This window comes from Theropithecus gelada, chromosome X, assembly GCF_003255815.1.
Source record: "Theropithecus gelada isolate Dixy chromosome X, Tgel_1.0, whole genome shotgun sequence".
Taxonomy (NCBI): Eukaryota; Metazoa; Chordata; class Mammalia; order Primates; family Cercopithecidae; genus Theropithecus; species Theropithecus gelada.
Window position 1 is genome coordinate 82,287,079 of NC_037689.1, and position 17,531 is coordinate 82,304,609.

The window sequence follows — 17,531 nt, forward strand, 5'->3', positions numbered from 1 at the left end:
TGCCACCAGTCTCTTTGATAAAACATAACAACAGTCACCTTTCCTCCAGTTCCCAACAAGTTCCTCATCTCCATCTGAGACTACCTCAGCCTGGACCTTATTGTCCATATCACTATCAGCATTTTGTACAAAGCCACTCAACAATCTCTAGGAAGTTGCAAACATTCTCACATTTTCCTGTCTTCTTCTGAGGCCTCCAAACTGTTCCAGCCTCTGCCTGTTACCCAGTTCCAAAGTTGCTTCCATATTTTCAGGTATTTTTTCAGCAACGCCTCAGGCTACTGGTACTAATTTGCTGTATTAATCTGTTTTCACACTGCTGATGAAGACATACCTGAGACTGGAAAGAAAAAGAGATTTAATAGGACTTACAGTTCCACATGGGGAGGGAGGCCTCAGAATCACAGTGAGAGGTGAAAGGCGCTTCTTATGTGGTGGCGGCAAGAGAAAAATAGGAAGAAGCAAAAGCAGAAATCCCTGATAAACCCATCAGATCTCGTGAGACTTATTCATTATTATGAAAATAGCACGGGAAGACTGGCCCCCATGATTCAATTACCTCATACTAGATTCCTACCGCAACATGTGGGTATTCTTGGAGATACAATTGAAGTTGAGATTTAGGTGGGGACACAGCAAAACCATATAAAATAGGATAACAGACAATTAACGAGAAAAAGTTTGAAAAACAAGACCAATATAAGACCAAGGAAAGTAGGTGGAAGTCATCAACATAAAAGCAGAAATCAGTGAAAGTGGAAACAAGCATAAGGATCACAAAACCAGAAGTTGGGTGTTTGGAAGAGGAATGAAATTGGTAAAACTCTTGTGAGACTCGTCAAGAATAAAAGGGAGAAGGGAACCACTATCAGGAAAGAAAAGAGAGAAATAACCACAAACAATGATACGTCCACTCTCGTGTTGCTATATAGAAATATCCAAGACCGAGCCATTTATAAAGAAAAGAGCTCATGGTTCTGCAGGCTGTACAGGACGCATAGAGGCTTCTGCTTCGAGGAGGATTCAGGAAGCTTGCAATCATGGCAGAAGGCAAAACAGGAGCAGGTACTTGTTACATGGTAGGAGCAGTAGCGAGAGAGAGAGCAGAGGGAGGTGTCACACACTTTTAATCGATCAGACTTATGACAACTCACTCGCGACCATGAGGGCAGTACCAAGTAGATGCTGCTAAACCATTCCTGAGAGACAAAGCCTCATGATCCAGTCACCTCCCACCAGGCCCCACCTCCAACATTAGAAGTTACAGTTTGACATGAGACTTGGTGGGAACACAGATCCAAACCATATCATATGCAGACATCCAAAATATAGAAAGAGGATATTGTAGGGGAATTGGATATTCACAGAGTGCCCATGCAGTAACAGCACATAGCTAATTAAATACAAAGAAAAGATGGTACCTTCACAATGGAGTAATTTGGAACAGTGCCCTGATCACATGGTCAAGATAAACATCGCTAGTCATAAGACAAATCAACATGGAGAATCCGCTGATGTCATGCACCAAGAAGGACAGCACATCTGCTATGCAAAAATGTTAATCCTACCTGAGTCTAATCACAAGGAAGTCATTCGACAAACTCAAGTTCAGGGGCTTCCTGACAACAACTGCACTGGTTTAAAGCACACTTTAAACATTGCTTTAAAGGACACTGAAGAGGCTTGACAGGCCGGGAACCATGGCTCACGCCCGTAATCTCAACACCTTGGGAGACCTAGGCAGGTGAATGACTTGAGCTCAGGAGTTGCAGACTTGGCAACACGGTGAAAACTCGTCTCTACAAAAAATATGTTAAAAATTAGCCGGGCATGATGGCACGTGCCTGTAGTCCAAGCTACTCCGGAAGCTGAGGCGGTAGGATGTTTTTTGACTGGAGGTCGAGGCTACAGTGAGCCGGGTTTGTGACACTGCACACCTGCCTGGGCTACAGAGGGAGACCCTGTCTCAAGAGACTCAACAACTAAATGCAAAGCATGATGTTTTGTTGGTAAGAGAATTTTGTTAGAAAGCAGTTATGAGGGATACTACGGGACTGTGGGGACAATTGAAAATGTCTCATGTGATCATACAGTAGAAAATTGTGTGGTCTCAATGTTACATTTCCTGAGTGTGATAATGGCATCAAGGTTTTGTGGGAGACCATGCTTTCTCATAGGTGATACATGCTGCAATATTTAGGGATGATGGATCTTAATGATTCAAATGAATCTCAAATGATTCCACAAAACTATGAAAAATATAATCACACGCACATAGAGAGAGAGAAAGACAAGGGGCAGGTTAGAGGGAAGGATGAAGCAAATGTGAGAAAATGGTAACAACTGGAGGATCCAGTAGAAGAATCCACGTATGAGTGCTCCTTGCGCTTTCTCTGCAACTCTTCCGTGGCTCCAAAATTTAAACAAATGCAATCTAGGATGAAGGGGTATATTATGGACCATTTTATTCCAGTCAGTTTGAAAACAAAGACAAAGGTCACCAATCGCTAGGAAACAAAACCCTCCAAAACTGACACAAGAAGGCACAGGCAACATGTACCGTTCCAGAATCATTACAGAAAGATACCAGTAGTCAAAGGCTTTCCAGGAATAAACTCCTGAATTCCCCACCACATTCTGACAAACATCTTAGGAATACATATCTTCCATTTGACACAAACTTGTGCAAAAAAATTGAAAGAAAAGAACAACCCTCCACTCACTGTATGAGCTTGGCATAACCTCGATACCAAATCCTGCAAGGACACTTGGAGAAATATTGCAGATCAACCACAGGCTCATGACATAGAAACAAAAATCAGAAACAGAATCTTAGCACATGTAAGCCTACAGGATATAAAAAGGAAAATACCTAACATGGCATGACTAATATTGGCTTCATCCCAGAAATACAAATTTAATTTCCCTTCAGAAAACACTGTGGTATGATTCCCCACATTAACAGATTTGGGGAGAGAAACATGCCTTTCGTAGTCACAAAGGGTATTGACTAAATGTCAATATCCATTCGAGATGTATTGTTGACATTTTTTTTCCTAAAAAGTCAGGGCTATTGGGCTATAACTTACTCAGAGATCTATGGGATTTTGTAAATGCATACGGCTGTGGAAACACCAGCACATTATATATAGACATAGAGCATCAGCATCCCCCCCAGGTTCCCTCACACCCTCTGGTAGTGAACTCCTGGTCTTAACCCTCAGACCCTGGCAACCACCAATCTGTTTTCTGCTCCTAGAATTTTGCCTTTTCCAGAATGCCATATAAATGGAATCACACAGTACGTATCATGTGCATTTGGTTTCCTTCAGAGAAAGACATTCTGACCGCAACTCTCTAAAGGTTCAATGTACAGTTTCATGACCTGGGTAGTAGGTACCTGGCTTGATCACCTCATAACTGTTTATCAAATGACTGGCTTCTGAGTTCTCTCTCTGTGTGCATGTGTGTGCGAGTGTGTGTTTTTGCACGCACGTGTGTGTATTATGTTTCAAAAATATAATTTTACATTTAACTGCCTCTAACTTTTATATCTTGATGAGGGTTATTAACTGGGAATTATTAATCCTTTAAAAGAAAGTGAGTGATTATTTGAAAAGTCAGCAGAGTGATTACCTCTGGAGGAGTGTGCAAAGGGACAAGTAGTGATCGGGGTGGGGCAAACAGGATGATTCTAACACCCTACCAACCTTCTGTTCCTTGCTCTGCGTGGTAGTGACCTGGACTTCAACACTGCACAACCACATGGGCGCCGTTCAGGCTGGATCATGTGAACGGGGTACCCTGGAATCCCGCAGACAGTGTTTCCACAGCCACCCTGGCGGCCACAGCCTAGGCGGCCATACCTGTTAAACACCAGTGTTGACTTCCTCCTTTGAGGAAATGGATGATGAGAAAATATGTGGGGCAAAGGAGGAGTTCTTGGCATGGAGATTGAGGACAGATGGGCATATGGTTGTCCGAGTTCACCCAGGAGTGTGTTCCAGGGGGACTAAAGTTCATGGCTGTTACTCACCATGACCATTATGATCCTACGATTTCCATCTCACATCTCCGAGTACGGTGCAAGACCCTGAGCCTCTGCCATAGCCTGGACAGCCACCCTTCCAGACTCTGGCTGGCGGGATTATGAGGAGACTCACACACCTTCGGCCTTAGCTGGATTCTGAAGAGGAGACTCTCTTTTCTGCCCACAGAATAAGAGACCTCATATGGAAATGTACCTGTGGCAGCCCTGGCAGCGGATGTAGGTGGGATTCTGCTCAGGGCTCTGCCACTGTGGCTGCATCAAGGGCGAGCACGCAGCTCAGCAAACCTCCGGTGCCCTTCTGAGCTAAGTGGCAGGACAAGGCAGCAGGGGGCCTAAGGCTTTCCAGGCTGGGTCCCACATTCTTCTTGGTGGGAGAGGAGGCTTGAAGGAAAACAAAAGCTGGGTGCTGAATGCACTGAATGAGGGAGGGGCTCGACCTCCTCCTCTCCACTGGGGCCAGATGGATTCCTCTAATCTGAGGAGCTTCAGACTCTGCACTTATTTCCCCCAGAACCGGAAGGCTCCGCCCTAACTATGGCCTGGACTGTACATGTTACAGCTCCATTATTGTGCGGGAGGTGGCCTGAATATGGAAATGTGGTGTGCTGAGAGATGGGGCTGGCAAATTCAGCCACCGAGGAATGGGTTCACGCCTTCCACGACTCCATCCACGGGCTTCTCCCCTTCCACACCCTGTCGACCACGACCCATGCCCCCCCGCCCTGGGTAGTGCCTGGAGCTGGAATTCTCACCCTTCCAGAACCTGCATAGATGTCTCTGGTGGCAAAAACCCAAGCTAGAGAGTTCCTGACACAGGTCCTCCCCAGACACCAGCCCGCTGTGTTATCCCCACAAGAAACAACCATCAGGGTCAAAGCCTTGGCCCAAGGAATCAAGCCAACCCTCTCAGGCGAGGGGTTGGATTCGGATGGGATAGGTCCCCACCAACGTTAGTTTCCAGGTCTGAGGCCTGTGATTGGCCCACCGCATGTGTGACGGTCCCCCTCACTGAGCTCACACCACGGGCCTGGCAGGGATACACAGAGAGAGTATGGGGGAAGGCGCTACCGAGCCCGACCAATTGTCCCAGGGGAGTCCCTCTTTCTTGCTTTCCACCCTCATTGGGTCCGTCCTGCCCGTGTCTCTGTTAGCTGGCATTGGGGCACCCTCCCATGGGAGCTCTCCACTTCCTACATGAGGTACCAACCAGCGACTGAGGTGTTATCACTGCACCCACACACGGGAGTGCTGAGACATCCCATCCATCCCGTGGAAGATCAGCAGCCTACTGTGGCACCTCCAGCATTCTGAGAGCCCCGACACCCGTCCCTGTGTTTGGGGACGTCCCCTTCGTCCCACTCCACGCCCTCCTAGGTGTTAGAATTGAACAACACCTCTTGTAAAAAGTGGATCCCAGCCCCACTTTTGTGCATTCCATCCTTCAGGTATCCTTCACCACTGCCTCCACTCTGTCAATCAGCCCTTTCTCCCTCAAGGAAGAGCATCCCCGATTAATTTGATTCCCAAACAGGTGCATGCAGGGGCACGCACACACATACACACAATAACCTTGAATGGTATCTGCATTTCTATTGTCTTCGTTTGTTCAACGCCCAGTCTCTTGACGATGGGAGCTGGCAGAACCTACACACACCTCCTCATTGGAACCAGAATCTGTGCCCGAGTCCGGGGCCCGCCCAGCCCAGGATTCCAGCTGAAGGAAGTGGGTGACCCCAATTGTCAAGGAGGGTGAAGGCAGAACAGGGAGCTCAAGGAAATCTCGTGTGACCTCGAGAGGCGATCTAGAAGACAGAGCAGGAACATGGAAATATCATGTCCACAAAACCCTGCGGCCTTGGGGATGATTGAACGGTATTTGACAGAAACCCTCAAAGAACAGCCAGGCCTAGCATCCACATTTGCCCTAGAAGCAGCTGGCCATTTTCAAATCAAGGGTATGGAGTCGACTGGCTGCAGAAGGGGCTGTTGGCCACCTATAGCACACTAAGGAGGTGGAAGTCGTTTTCTGTGTAGCTGCCGGTGGGCAGTTTCCACCAAGTTGGCCCACAGGCATAAGAACAGAATCAGCATCCCCACCTCCAACGAAGAGTCCACCCCTCCCTTTTCTTCTGTGCTCCCTGTACCTTCCCTTTTGCTTGGCCACCCACCGGGATGTGGCTTCTGCCTCCACCTGACTACTGAAACTAAGGAGGAGTCCTGACGGGATTTGGCAACTGAGGTTCAAAAGTGAGGCCTAAGAGAGGAGCTGAGTATGCCAAGCAGGTTTCTGGTCCAGATGACCTGACTGTGTGTGTGATGGCACCTGAGGGACATAATGGCTCCAGAAAGAGGACTGGGCCCGTGAAGGGGAGGATGTGCTCCGTCATGTTCCTCAACAGCATGGAAATAACCATGCAGGTTATTTCCTGCATGAAATAACCTCCAGCATCAAGCCATGGGGGAGAGCAAGGATGGTCATGAAGGAAAGGACAGTGACAGGGCAGAACCAGGACAGTGAACCGCAGGAGGAAAACAGACAGAAACTGGGGTTCTGGAAGGAGGGCATCAGTTCCTGCTGAAGTGGAGGGAGAATAGCGCTGAAGAAGGGGACCTGTGAGACCCCAAAGTAGGAGGAGAAGAGGAGGGACCATGAGCAAGGTGTATAGGGGAAAGGCAGGAAATACTTCTGTGGCCAGGCAGAGCCCCAACAGCACCTAGACCCAGGGCACTATGGTGAGCCCGAGTGCAGGGCTGCTGCTCAGAGGTCGGCCCAGGCGCCCCGCAGGGAGAGGGCCCACCACAGAGCATCAGGGGAACTGTTCTTCAAGCACCAGGAAACTGAGTAGCACCCCGCACCCCTCAACACTCCCAACAATCACAGAGAGGGCAGACAACAAACCATAGAGTATGAGAACGACTTTATCTGAAACTGTTGTGAACTGCATTGGGAAGGGGGCAAATGCAGCAGAAGAGAGGAAGCCCTGGCTGAAGAGGATACGGAGGGAACTCGCTTGGCTGCAGCTCCAGGGCTCCAAAGGTGGCAGCTGCTCGTCTTGTAGGAAGATGCTGGCTCCAACCTGTGAAACAGAGCAGGCTCAGGGACGGGCCCCCAGCCAGGTCCAGCCCACAGCCCTCCTAAGCTACCGGGACTGTGGGAAGGGGGATGGTGTGTGCAACACTCACTTCAAAGGTCCTGGAGCTTGTCAGTGAAAAACTGCATGGCCGCTGAAACAAGAGAGGCAGAACTGGGCACTCCAGACCCAGGGAAACAGAAACCCACCTCCCCGCTGTGGGGAACTGCGTAGCTCTGCAACCCAGAACCTCACCAGCCCTGGGACTGACTCACCCACCTGTCACCTGAGTTAAACGTGGAAATGCCTTCTAAGGGGGAAAGTGGTTCTCAGGTGTTGGGCCATCCTAGAACCGTTCATTCAGAACGTGTTTCAAAGACAGATAAGCCAGCCAGCAAGCAAAAACCGTACAAGCTGTACCAGGCGGGAGTTAAAGGAAAACACATGCAGTATCTCTAACCGTCCTAAGAGAAGGAGAGTTCTGGGACTCGTGGACAAAGTATACACAGAGTTCAGATGACACATTGCTGTCTGTGCACATCCCTAGCTGGAAAGACACAGAAGGCTGCAGGGTCAGGCCTGCTTGGTTCTCTTCCCCAGAGGAAATCAGTCCCAGTGACGCCACCTGTACCTGCAGCCAACCCCCGCCCCCCACACCTGCAGAAAGACACTGCTGTCCATCCCTGCCCCAGCCAGGGCTCCGTCATACCTAGCTGCTGTGTAAGTTCATCAATTTCCCTCTGCAGCAGGATGCACTAGACCAGCAGACACCGGAGGAAGATAAATGATTAGTCTCTTCTGGCCTCCTCTCTCCCTCAGCCCTTATAGCCCCCATAGCCTGCAGCATGGTGGTGAGGTGGGCTGGCACAGAACCCTCTATGGAAAGGAGGCACCCACTCTCCATGGGGTATGGAAGGTGGAGAGGTCGGGGGTACACCGAAATCAGTTTAACCTGGACATGAATCCCACCATCTAGTGTGGACCTGGATTTCTAGGAGCCACACAAAGCATTATTCAAGGACAGCCCTGGGCTCCTGGGGGCTGCTGCTGCCTTTCCAGTCTTGGGGGATGGACAGGTGGCTGCTAGTCACCTGAAAGAGAACACATAATCCAGCTTCCAAGTCTCCCAATGAGGTGGAAAGGGCCTGGGCCCTTGAGCAGCCGTGGGGCGGGGGGGCAGGGGGATGAGCTCCCCTCAACAGCACACAAATAAACTGCTGGCGTCAAGTCACGGGGGAAAGCAAGGATGCTCAACAGAAAGGACAGTGACAGGGCAGAACCAGGACAATGAACCCCAGGAGGAAAGAGGAGAGAGATCTGGGCTCTGGAAGGAGACTAAGGTGAGGCAGCATCACCCTCTGCTGGCAACACGTTGTCCCTGCTCTGCCCAGCAACTCCAACTCTCCCTCTGGGACTGTTTTCCCTGTTACCCAGTGTGAGCCCATCTGCACCTGTGGCCCCTATCACTGTGGCTCCGTGTTGGACGCCAGCAGCAGGGCAGCCACTGGCAGGCCCTGGGAGGGGCAGTGTGGCTGGGCAGGACTTAACAGAAAAGGGCTCAGTACCGCTGAAAGTCTCCTTCCAGAGTTGGAGTTTGGGGCACTGCTCCAAATCACCCCCCCACCACCACACAAATCCCACTCAGAGAGGACAATGTGGCTTCAGACTAGCCCCGTTGACATCCCGTTTCCTGTGGGACAGCTGCCCGGGTGGGCAGGGAAGCCTGGGAACAAGGCTGAGGCCCCAGAGGTGACAGAGCCAGAGGTTTCGCCCCCCAACCCCTATCAAACCCTCAAAATCACTGGAGGGTGCAGGATGTCTGGGCACAAGGTGTCTCAGGTTCAAGGCCAAGTGCTGTGAGGTTCCTCAACTTGGGGAGCTCTGATATTGGGGTCAGCACTGCTGTACTCTCCATGACACACAGACAGGGAAATCAGCTCTGGTTTGTGTGTGGGAAGCTAAAACAGAAATTTCTGCGTCGGGCTGGCAGTGGGGGTAGATGGTGAGTACACATGGGGAGGGGCTGTGTTAAGGTGGAGACTCCAGAGTAATCTCATTAGCACTTTCTCCCTCAGTCAGCCCCAAGACAGGAGGGCTTGCTTAACAGCTAGGGAAGGAGGAATTGGGAAGCTGATGAGTCTACACACCCAAGCTTTGCACCCCACACATTAAGGAGTCCCCCAAACCAAACCAGCTGCCAGCCCTGCCTTCCATCCCAGCTCCTCTATGGGGGAGGGGGCAGGACAACTGCAGAGTGTCCAGAGTCAGGCCTGGCACACACAAAGTGCTCCTTTTAATGTGTGCCCCTAAGAGGAGGACCCCAATCTGGCATCCTAGTGTCCCTGGGCTCCTGATGACAACCCTGGAGCAAGGGATAGAAAGGGCATGGGCAAAGAGGTGTGTGCTGGAAGAGAGGTGGGTGGGGGGAGACAGAGGAGAAAGAGGAGGAGGAGAGCAAGGAGGAAAAGGAGGAGAGCACGAAGAGAACCTACTTACTTGGGCCCTTGGGACTTCATCTCTATTTGGGTCATTATCTTCTCTGGCCGCAGCCTGGGACTCCCTGGTTTTCCTTCCTGGAGGTTTCTTCCCAGGGCTGCTGTGCTTGGGCTCCTTGGATCTTGAGGGGTTCCCCAGGAGCCCCACACCAGACACTGGCGGGAAGCTGGCCGGATCAGGTGGAACTGCTGAGAGTCTCTGCCCCCAGGCAGGAAAGGCTCCCCGCAGGGCCAGTTTGGTTGCACCCCCTAGGAATTTCTTCTCCTGGGCCACCTTCCTTCCCAGAGGGCCCCGGGGTAGGGGCCCTGTAACTGCAGCTCCTGAGCAGCTGGGCCTGACCCCCACCTTTCCCCACACCATGCTCTGCATTTTCTTCAAGGAAGACGTGTCCAGCTCTCCCACGGCCGGCCTCTCCATGGCTGGGGTGAGACTGCAGGGAGCAGAGGTCAGGAGAGGGCCTTAAACGTGAAAGTAACTCTCCTTGCGGTGCATACTTGGGCGTCTGCCAAGTGTCTGCTGGCTTCTCGGGGCTTCCAGGCTTGGCCTGGCTTCCTTCTTTGGTGCGAATGATCACCGTAATCACAGGTAAGCCGCTGCTCTCATCTGCGGAATCAGAGTCGTGGGTAGACAGCCTGTCGGGGCCTTCCACGGAGATCGCGGGGATCCGCTTGGACGCTCAATCTGCTCTTCAAGCCCCTTTCCCGGTTCTACCAGGCTAGTCCTGACCCAGGGTTACTGAGGTGGAGAGGGCCGACGGAGTCCTGCTGCCATTCTCCCGGGCTGGGGCTCAGCGCGCCTCTCCCACTGGAACGGACCTCCAGGTCCACGCGGATGTCAGCGGACCCTTTAGCAGCGGAGCCTTCTGGGCACAGGTGTTCCTGGACGCTAGGCGGCAGCAGGATAGAGCAGGATAGAGGTTCGTCAGCCAGGTAGGACGAGTAGTCCACACTGTCCCCTTTGTCATGGACCGGGGTGCCAGGTCGGCCTTCCTGGCCCCAGAGCACCACTCTTCCCTGCTCTATCATTTCCCTCTCAGGCTCGAAGCTGAAGCCCTTGGGATCTGTAAACCCGCCCTTGCCCTCACAGCTGCGCTTCATCCTCAAATGGAGGCATCGGCGGTGGCCTTGGCCACGTGGGGCTCTGAGGCTGGCCTGCTTGCCACCCTCTGGGCGGAAACTAAGCCTCGCAAACGGACACCTCATCAGGGGAGCTCCTGGCGGCATTCCAGACAGCCTGGGCTGTGGGGAGACGGTCGTCCTGGTAGCCGAGGGAGGGGAGAGCCAAGCCCAGCCAAACCCAGCCGAGTGGGCCATGAGACAGGAACAGCGAGGCCTTTGGGCCACTGCCGCCCTCACCAAAGTCTGCTCACAATGTCCCTGACTACGCGTGGCTTCTGGGCACCCTCGAGGCCTACGCCTTGCCTTCTCACTGTCCCACGCCTTCTCATCGGTCCACCCACCACCAACCAGCATGCCCCTTGTTGGGAGAGGCCTCTGGGATTTACCCAATCATGAGACAGACTCTTGGATTGCCCGGAGGCCTGTCATTTGACTGAGTGGGTGTGCTTGGGTCCTATCTTCGGGCCAGTGCCCACTGGAGCTCTCCATCCACCTCTTTCTTCCTGTCCTGCCACCTCTGGCTGGGCAGTGAGAGCCATGTCTCTGAGCCCCAGTGTCCCATTTGTAAGGTGGAGGTGGAGGGGAAAGCTGCCCCCAGCTCATCAGCTTGGGAGAGTAAATGTCATGATGCACGCAAAGCACCCAGAGCACAGAGGAGCTGCAAGCCTCCATTCCACACCAAGAGCCAGCCCCTATGGGAACATGGTCAGGGAGGCCCACAGACAAGAAGCAAGGGGTTTAGGGTTGTTTCTGCTAGTGCTGCAAAAATCACCATTGTCGTTTTCCTAGGAGCTCACTGTGCTGAACCTGTAACGGCTTGGGGTAGCAAGGACGTGATGACCATGCTTCCATCCATGAACGTGGGATGTGTCTCCATTTATTTGTCTTCTGTATCTTTCATTAGTGTTTGATCAGTTTCAGTACGCACACCTTACACCTCCCTGGATAAGTGTGTTCCAAACAAAGTGTTTTGTTCTTGTCCTGGTATTCTAAATACGTTGGTTTCCCGGGTGTCTTTTCCGGATACTTTGTTGTTGGAGCATAGAAAAGTCAGTGATTTTCGCATGTTGCTTTTCCATTCTGCAAGTTTGCTGACTTTGTCTATTGGTTTTGATCGTTTTTTGGTGCAGTGTACATTAGGGTGTTCTCTATGTGAAATCATGTCATCTGCAAGCAGAGATAATTGAGCTTCTTACTTTCCAATTTAGACTCCTCTTATTCCTTTTTTTACACTACATGATTAAATCGGCATGTGGCTGTGAGTCCCACGTGTGTGTGTGTGCGTGTGTACAAGCGCGTGCGGGCTGGCACCCCTGTATGCCCCAACTTGGGAATCAAATTAATCAGGGGTGCTCTCCCTTGAGGGAGAAAGGCCTGATTCACGGAGTGAAGGCAGTGGTGAAGGATCCCTGAAGGCTCCAGTGCGCAAAAGCAGGGCTGGGATCTACCTTAAACAACAGATGTTTTTCAGTTCTAAAACCTAGGAGGGCATGGAGTGGGACAAACTCTTAGAAATAAAAAACTTCAACCTGCCAAACCACCACACCCACGTGCCAATCAACCCTCGCGGGCACAGCCACTTGCGATTTGATCACCTATTCTAAGAAAAATAGGAAGCAAATTGGAAACTAAGAAGCTCAATTATCTCTGCCTGCAGATGACATGATCATACATGGAGAAAACACTAAGGTACACTGCACCCAAAAACGGCCAAAACCAATAAACAAAGCCAGCAAAGTTACAGAGTGCAAAAGCAACGTGAAAATCACTCACATTTCTATGCTGGAACAATAAGGTATACGAAAGAGACACCAGGAAACCAACGTATTTAGAATATCAGGGCAAGAACAAAACCCTTTGGAATACGTTTATCCACGGAGGTGAAAAGTGTGCACACTGAAACCAATCAAACACTGATGAAACACGCAGAAGACCAATAAATGCAGACATATCCCGTGTTCATGGACGGGAAGACAGTTAACAGGTAGGTACTACCCAGAGCCGTTACAGATTCAATGTGGTGAGTGCCTAGGAAAATGAGAATAGTGCTTTTCACAGCACTAGCAGAAACAACCCTAAAGCCCCTGCTTCTTGACTATGAGCCTCTCTGCCCATGTTCATATCAGGTGCTAGATCTTGCTGTGGAACAGAGGCTTGCAGTTCCTCTGTGTGACCGGTGCTACTCATGCATCACGAAGAGGGCCGTCACCAGGCATTGAATCTGCCAGTACCTTTACCTTGAACTTCCCAGTCTGCAGAACTGTGGGAAACAAACATTTGTTCTTTAAGCCACCCGGTCTATGGTACTTTGTTATAGCAGCCTGAACTGATTAAGATCCTGATCATCAGGGAAATACAAATGAGAATTACAATATCGCATCACACCTGTTCGGGTGACCACTATTAAAAACAACAACAAAAAAAAAAAAAAACAGAAACTAGAACCCTTGTACACTAGTGGGGATGTGAAATGGTGTGCCCACTATTAGAAACAGTATGAAACTTTCTCCAAGATATAAAAATAGAAATACTTAAATATGACCCATCAATCCCACTTCTGAGTATATATCCAGAAGACCTGAAAAAGGATCTTGAATATATATTTGCACACCCATGTTCACGGCAGTATTATTCACAATAGCCTGGAGGTAGAAACAACCTGACTCTCCATGAATGAATGCAGGGATTTTTACAATGCGGCATATACATCCAGTGAAATATTATTTGGCCTTTTAAAAAGGAAAATCCTGTCATATGATACAACACGAATGAAACTTCAGGACATTATGCTAAGTGAAATAAGCCAGTCACAAAAAGAAAATCATTGCATGGTATACTTATATGAGGTACTTTAAAAAGTCAAACTCTTAGAAACAAAAAGTGAAAGGGTGATTGCCAAAGGCCGTGGAGAGCAGGGGAAAGGGGTGTAGCTGTTCACTGGGTGTAGAGTTTCAGTTTCGGAGGATGAAAAAGTTCTAGAGATCAGTTGCACAATAAGATTCATATAGGTAACACTACTGTACTGCACACTTAAAAATGATTAAGATGATATGTTTTATGTTATTTTTTACCACAATGAAAAAAGTTCTACCTAGAGAAATTAGGTAAGAAAAAAAAAATCAAAGAGCATCTCAAACTAGAAAGAGAGATGTAAAATTATCTCTATTCACAAACGACACAATTCTGTACATAGAAAATCCGAAAGAATCTACAAAACCATTACTAAAGTTAATGAACAAATTAATGCACAAATTCAACAAGGTTGCAGAGAATAGGATAGATCAAAAGGCAAAAAATATAAAAGTACTGTATGATTCCATTTATATGAGGTACCTAGAGTAATCAAATTCATGTCGACAGAAAGTAGAATGCTGTGTGCCAGCATCTGAGTGGGGGAAGAGGAAATGAGGGGGGCGTTATTTCATGGGTACATAGTTTCCATTTGGGAAGATGAAACAACTTGTAGAGATAGACAGTGGTGATGGTTGTACAGCAATGGGGATGTAGTTAACACTACTAAACTGTACGCTTAACAATAGTCAAAACTGTAAACTTCTTTGTAACAAGAAAACAGATTTACTGCTTTTAAGAGAAAAGACACTATTTTGTTCTGAAAAAGACAAGAAAGCTAGCCCGAGTACACATCTGAAATACTCAGAAAAATCCTACTCATATCTTCAGTATGTTCCAATAGCTTGTTTAAACAACACACTAAAAGTTAATAAATATTTTTATAATTCTAAAAGTCTCACAGTTATTGTACAATGCAAATCACCCACACACTACTATTTGGCTCATGCCAATTTTGTGAGGATATGATTTACAAAAGATTTAGCGTTTCTCACAAAACTCACATCAGGAAATATGTATTTACAAAACCAAATACATTATACAAAAAAACCATCATGTTATTCAGTAAAAATGTTTTTAAATCGGCCGGGCGCGGTGGCTCAAGCCTGTAATCCCAGCACTTTGGGCGGCCGAGGCGGGCGGATCACGAGGTCAGGAGATCGAGACCATCCTGGCTAACACGGTGAAACCCTGTCTGTTCTAAAAAAAAAAATACAAAAAACTAGCCGGGCGAGGTGGCAGGCGCCTGTAGTCCCAGCTACTCGGGGGGCTGAGGCAGGAGAATGGCGTAAACCCAGGAGGCGGAGCTTGCAGTGAGCTGAGATCTGGCCACTGCGCTCCAGCCTGGGCGATAGAGTGAGACTCCGTCTCAAAAAAAAAAAAAAAAAAAAGTTTTTAAATCATTAAAAAGCTTATTCGACTGTAGTCCAAACTTGGAAAAGAATATTACATTATCACACACCTACTATCTCTACAAAAGTTGCTTACCACATTTATAAAATGTAGCCAGTCAACTGTAAACTGTGTTCAACTATCTCCTAGTGTTACTATGTTTCTGTGCTTGCGGTAATGAATAATGCAATCTGCCTAATTTAAATTAAATTTAAATAATGGCACTTTAAAAATAGAGTATCTTAAAAAACCACAATGTAAGAAGTTTTGGTTGCTGGCTTTGAAATGGTGGCATAGGTGCAAGCTCGCTTAACTCCACCTCGCAGAACAAAAAATACATATATATATATATAATGTCAAGATTATCACCTGCAATGTCCCTGAACTCAACTATGACGAAGAGTCAGTTGCCAGGGCCACAGAGAAGTGAAAAAGCTCCAAGCACACAATAAGAGAATTGGATTTCCGTATCTGCAACACCCTCCCCCTGAATCTGCTTGGCACCACGTGTGCAGAAAATTTCCCTTGAGCCATGGTTTCTTCACTGGAAGAAGTGATACTGAGGTGACGGTCAGCTTCCGCACCATCTTGGGTTCCCTGGCAGGAGAACTGTTCCTGACTCAACCCACGGGAAGCATCGTGAGTGCCTGAGGGGAGAAATGTCCCAGAAGACAGCCAGAGACAAAACAGGGAGGCAGAACTATCATCCTCAGCCCTGGAACCTCTGCTCTGTAACTCAGCCAGAGGAGATGCCAAATCAGAGTGGCTGTTCAGCAGCACCACACTGTTAGTGGGATGTTCCACTGGCCCCTAGGCATGGACCCTTAGCCAGATCTTCCAAACTGCCAAGATACCACTTTTGGGACTTTCCCCTTTCTGGATGGGCAGCACTCCGATCATTTGCTTGAGATGAGGCAGACTTGGGCTTAAGGAACCGTCTAATGCTGTAAAGGAGTCAGTGGCCTGGCAGAAAAAAATAAGACATCCAACAGGTAAATTACAAAGAATCTCTAAGCAAACATAAAATTCCAGACAAGCCAGACAGAGAAGACTGGAATAAATAATGAATTTTTTCGATATTTTATTTCATTTGTAGCTGTTGTGAAGGAGATTCTTGATTTTTTTTTCGGAGTGTTCACTGTTGGCATATAGAAATGCTAGATTTATGTGTGTTGATTTTCTATCCTGCAACGTGCTGAATTTGTTCATCAGTTCGAAGAGTTTATTGGTGGAGTCTTAAGGTTTTGCAAATACAAGATCATGTCATCTACAAACAAGTAGAAGGATAATTATCGGAGGCTGGAAAGGGTAGTGAGAGGTGAGGGAGAGGTAAGAATGATTAATGGGCCCCCCAAAAAAGATATTTGAATGCACTGTTGGCTTCCCTGGTTTTGAGACTTTCAGACTTGGACTGACCACTCCAAGCTTCTCCCTTTCCCCAGCTTTCAGTTCTTCCCCATTCAGTATGATACTAGTTGTGGGTCTGTATGTTCCTTCTACACCCAGTTTTGTGAGGGCTTTCACCATGAAGGAATTTTGAATTTTATCTAGTGGTTTTTTTCAGCATTAATTGAAATGATCATATGGTTGTTATCCTTCATTCCGTTGATATGGTGTATCACATTGATTTGCGTATGTTGAACTGTCCTCGGATCCCTGCGATAAATCCCACTTGGTCATGATGATGACTGAACGCCTTTCCTGTACGATTTGGAACACAACAAGGTGCCCACGTTCACCACTTTTGCTCACCATGGTACTAGAAATCCTACCTGGAACAATCAGACAAGAGAAAGAAATAAAAGTCATCCAAATTAGAAAGAAAGAAGTCAAATTATCAATGTATTCTTGAATTTGATTTGCTAGTATTTGCTGAAGATTTTTGCATCAATATTCATGAGAGAAATTGGCCTGTAGCTTTCTTTCTTTCTTTTCTTGTTTAATGTGTCTTTGTCTGACTTTTGGTATCAGGGTATTACTGGCCTTGTGGAATGAGTTTGGAAATATTCCCGCCCCATCTGTTTTTCAGAAAAGTTTGAGTAGGATTAGTACTAGTTCTTCTTGAAGTTTTTGTTCTTTTCTGATGTAAGTGCTTTTAGATATAGACTTCTCTCTTAGTACTGCTTTTGGTGTATCCCATAGGTTTGGATATGTTGTGTTTCCATCGTCATTCGTTTCAAGAAATTTTTAAATTTCATCCTTAGTTTCTCCCCTGACCCACTGGCCATTCAGGAGCATTCTGTTTAATTTCCATGTGTTTGCATAGTTTCCAAAATGTCTGTAGTTATTGATCTCTAGTTTTATTCCATTGTGGTCAGAGAAGATGTCTGATGTTATTGCAATTTTTGGAATGTTTTAAGATTTGTGACCTTACGTGGTGTATCCTTAAGAATGATCCATGTACCGAGGAAAAGAGCGTGTATTCTGCAGCCGTTGAATGAAAAGTCTTGTAAATATCTATTACATCCATTTGCCCTGTAGTGCAGATTAAGACTGATGTTTCTTTGTTGATTTCCTGTCTGGAAGTTCTCTTTAATGCTGAAAGTGGGAAGT

The 17,531-nt window shown here is 47.9% G+C and overlaps 1 pseudogene; it reads right to left on the minus strand.

Moving 5' to 3' along the window:
- Positions 1–7,235: 7,235 nt before the first annotated feature.
- Positions 7,236–11,090, minus strand: LOC112615188 (annotated as a pseudogene).
- Between the last annotated feature and the right edge of the window lie 6,441 nt (positions 11,091–17,531).